The following is a 4590-nucleotide window of genomic DNA, read 5'->3' as shown; positions in this document are numbered from 1 at the left end:
TGATCCTGGTTGTGTCAGAACTCCTCAGAGTCAAGCTGTTTCTGTGATCCTGTGATTCTGTGATCCTGTAACCCTGTGCTTATTAGAGCACCTGGGAGTGGAGCTTCCTCTGGGTGTTTTGGGACTGGCTGCATAGTTTGTGCCCAAGGTCTGCTCAGGGCACCAGCCAGCCCAGCCAGCCCAGAAGCAACAAGAGCTACTGGGCTAGCAGAGTTCCTCTGTGCCTGGGTCCTGCTGGTCCCAGTTACTCCCAGTATTGGGACAGATGTATTCTCCTCACCTCTGATCCTGGGCATGTTAGAGCGCCTGGGAGTGGAGCTTCCTCTGGGTGTTGTGGGACTGGCTGTGGAGCTTGCGCCTAAGGTCTGCTCAGGGCACCGGCCCAGACAGCTATACTTGGATTTTTTTTTTTTTTCCAACATGGGATGCCCTTGTGTTTGGTGAATAGATAATAAGAATTGCAATGGCCTCTTGGTGGATTTTTCCTTTAATGAGTATACAATGTCCTTTCCTATTTCTTCTGATGAGTTTCGGTTTGAAGTTTGTTTTGTCAGATACTTAAATGGCTACACCAGCTTGTTTGTTAGGTCCATTTGGTTGAAATATCTTTTTCCACTTTTTTTTTTTTTTACCCTGAGGTGATGTCTATCCTTGGTGCTAAGGCATGTTTTTTTGGATGCAGCAGGATGGATCCTACCTTTTAATCTATTTTTATTGGGAAGTTGAAAACATTGATGCTCATAGATATCAATTAGCAGTGTTTGTTGATTTTCATATTTTGTTGTGTTATGGTGGTGGTGTGTGTGTGTGTGTTCATTTCCCCTCTTCTGATTTGCCAATCTGGGAATATTTATTGCCTGCAAAAAAAATTTGGAGGACCATGATTAACCTCTTTAAGTTGGAGTTTTTCTTCTAGTGTCTTCTGTAGGGCTAGATAGATCTTACTTAACTTTGGTTTTTATCATGGACTGTCTTATTTTCTCCATCTATTGTGATTGAAAATTTTGCTGGATATAGTCGTCTTGTTTAGCATCTATAGTATAGATTCTGTAGACTATGTGTCTAGGCCCTTCTGGCTTTAAGAGTCTTTAATAAGAAGTCAGGTGTAGTTTAGTATGTCTGTCTTTATATGTTATTTTTTTCTTTTTCCCTTGCAGCTTTTAATATCCTTTCTTTGTTCTGTATGTTTAGTATTTTGATTATTATATGGCAATCTATTTAGTGTTCTGTGTGCTTCTCATACCTTTGTAGGCATGCCCTTCTTTAGGTTAGGAAAATTTTCTTCTATGGTTTTGTTAAAAAATATTTTTCTGAGCTTTGAACTGGGATTCTTCTCCTTCTAGTTCTGTTATTCCTGGGTTTTCATATACCCCAGATTTCTTGGATACTTGCCAGGATTTTTTAGATCTAACATTTTCTTTTACTGGGGTTTTTGTTTTTGTTTTTTATTGTGTCTTTAATACTCTTCCATCTTTCATATCCTGTTTGTGAAGTTTGTCTTACAAATTCTCTTTGAATTCCTAAGCTTTTCATTTCCAGACTGTCACCTCAATTTAGGTTTTCTTTCTTTTTTCTTTCTTATTTTGAAGCACATAGAGATAAGTATTTATGCAAATATTTTCACATAGATTTCAACATTTATATAATTCTAGAATTTACATAATCTTATTTTCTTTTTTAAAATGTATTTATTTATATTCCATATTTTACTCCCCACCCCCATCAACCCCCCAACTACTCCATATCCCACACCTTCTCCCTACCTCCCTCTCTCCACGTGGATGCCCCCACCTCCACCCCACTGACCTCTAGACTCTGTGGGGCCTCTAGTCTCTTGAGGGTTAGGTGCATCATCTCTGAATGAACACAGACTCGAAAGTCCTCTGCTGTTAGGGACCTCCTATCAGCTGGTGTATGCTGTCTGTTTGGTGGTCCAGTGTTTGAGAGATCTCAGGGGTCCAGATTAATTGAGACTACCCGTCCTCCTACACGGTTGCCCTCCTCCTCAACTTCTTTCAGCCTACCTTAATTCAACGGCAGGGGTCAGCTGTCCATTGGTTGGGTGCAAATATCTGCATCTGACTGCTTGTTGGGTCTTCTGGAGTGCAGTCATGCTAGGTTCCTTTTTGTGAGCACTCCATAGCCTCATAGTGTCAGGCCTTGGGATCTCCCCTTGAGCTGGATCCCACTTTGGGCCTGTTGCTGGGTCTTCTTTTCCTCAGGCTCCTCTTCATTTCTGTCCCTGTAATTCTTTCAGAGAGGAAAAATTATGGGTCAGAGTTGTGACTGTGGGATAACCCCCCCCCATTTGATGTCCTGTCTTCCTGCTAGAGGTGGGCTCTATAAATTCCCTCTCCCTACCGTTGGGCATTTCATCAGGATCCTTTGAATCCTGAGAGTCTCTCATCTCCCAGGTCTCTGGTGCATTCTGGAGTGTCCCCCAACCTCCTATCTCCCAAGGTTTCCTGTTTCCATTCTTTCTGCTGGCCCTCAGGGCTTCAGTCCTTTTCCCTCACCCAAGAACAGATTAGGTTTCCCTCTTTAATGATTCTATTTCCACTTTCAGGTCTTGAACTGTTTTATTCATTTCCTTCCACTGTTTGTGTTTCATGGACTTCTTTAAGGGATTTATTTCTTTTCTTCTTTGAGGACCTCTAACATATTCATAAAGGCTATGTTAAGGCCCTTTTTTGTGCCTCAACTATGTTACAGTTCTCAGGACCGGCTGCGGCAGAGTTATTGGCCTCTAGTGGAGACATTGTCCTGGCAGTTATTGATTGTGTTTTTAAATCAGTGCCTAGGCATCTGGGTTTGGGGAAGATTATAATTCTAGGTGCTAATATCTGATCTTGTCTTTGCTGGATTTTTGTTGTTGTTGTTTTTGTTGTTGTTGTTCCCTCTGTAATTCTTAGAGCATGATGGCTATGTGGTGCCTGATACGATATTCTTCTGGGATTTTGATAGGTGTGGCCACTGAGGGTTCTGGGTAAAATACATTTCTATGTATTGGGAGCTGATATTTAGGAATGGCGATGGGCTAAGAGGTGGCTAAGGGTTCCATAGAAAGGAGGAAAGCAGTGTCCCACCAGGATCTGTTTAGTCCCCCAGGGACGGGGACAGAGAGGAAGGAAAGGCAAGTGGTCTGCTGAAGAGCTAGAGATGAGACTAGGGGGCACTGGATTTGGGGGAGTAGAGGGAGAGGTGAATATGTACAGGCAGCCTATCTGCTTCCCTGGTTGGAGTGACCTATAGGTTCCCAGGGAATGCTAGCTGGGGCTGGGAATGAAGGGGGTGAGGTTTAGAGAGGGAGACCTGTGTGACCCACTGGAGAAGGGGGGTGGGGTGGTGGGAAGCAGCAGCAGGAGGTCTGCTACAGAGCTGGGGATGAGGCTGAGGGCTTCATTTTGGAAAGGCGAAGATCTACAATTAGCCTATCTGCTTCCCTGACTGAAGTCCTTTGATCACGATTAAAGTTGGAGGGTGGGAGTGAAGTGCTGGTCAAGAACTCTAGGCTTGGTGGCCTATGCTTTTAATCCCAGCACTCAGGAGGCAGAAGAAAGAGGATCTCTGTGAGTTCACGGCCAGCCTGGACTACATAGAGAGTTCCAGGATAGCCAGGGCTACACAAAGAAACCCTGTCTATAAAAGATCTCCCAGGTTGGGTTTGGTACAGTGTGGTGATCCAGCAGGGCTGACTTTGAAGAATTCCTATGTCGGCTTCATTGAGTCTTTCTTCTCTGGCTGCTGGAATGCCCCAGAGTAGTTTCCCAGTTTCCAGCCTGAAGAGTAAAAGGGACCTGGTTGTGTCAGAAGGCTCAGATTCTCTGCGTTCAGCATCCCAGTGGTACCTGGGCACGAAGTCCCTTTGTTTTCAGTGTGGTGTCTATTATAGTTTATATATGCTCAGCCCAAGGAGTGTCGCTATTAGAAGGTGTTGGCATAGGTGTGTCCATGTGAGTGTGAGCTTTAAGACTTTCATCCTAGCTGCCTGGCAGTCAGTATTCTGCTGGCAGCCTTCAGATGAAGAGGTAGAACTCTCAGCTCCAGCTGCACCATGCCTGCCTGGATGTTGCCATGTTCCTGCCTTGGTAATAACGGATTGAACCTCTGAATCTGTAAGGCAACCCCAAATAAATGTTGTCCTTATAAGAGTTGCCTTGGTCACGGTCTCTGCTCACAGCAGTAAAACCCTGACTAAGACAGTGTCTCAGTTCAGAGGATGCCTGAGGCTCTGCCAGTCAAGCCCATCTTCTCAGAGGAAAATCCCACAGGCCCTGCTGTTTGGGGGATGGATGGTGGTTTGGAGTTAGGGAAGAGACCTAGGAATCAAACTGTGTTTTGGTTGGTCTTTCCTTTAGCCTATACTCTTAGGCAGGGCTCCTGAGGCTTTTGAATTGACAGTTTCTGTGCTTTTTCTGAGAATAGTGTGATGTAAATCAACCTGACTCAGGGTTTCCTTTCTGCCAGTTGGAGACAGCTTTTTGCTCAGGGCGGGGCGGCTAAGTCAGTAACTGTGTCCTGTTGCTCTCTCTATCCCTGCAGTTATCAGTTGACTGTAAAGTCTTCTTCTTTTTTTTTTTTTTTTTTTTT

This window comes from Mastomys coucha, unplaced genomic scaffold (genome assembly GCF_008632895.1).
Source record: "Mastomys coucha isolate ucsf_1 unplaced genomic scaffold, UCSF_Mcou_1 pScaffold20, whole genome shotgun sequence".
Lineage (NCBI taxonomy): Eukaryota > Metazoa > Chordata > Mammalia > Rodentia > Muridae > Mastomys > Mastomys coucha.
This window is presented reverse-complemented; position numbering follows the sequence as displayed.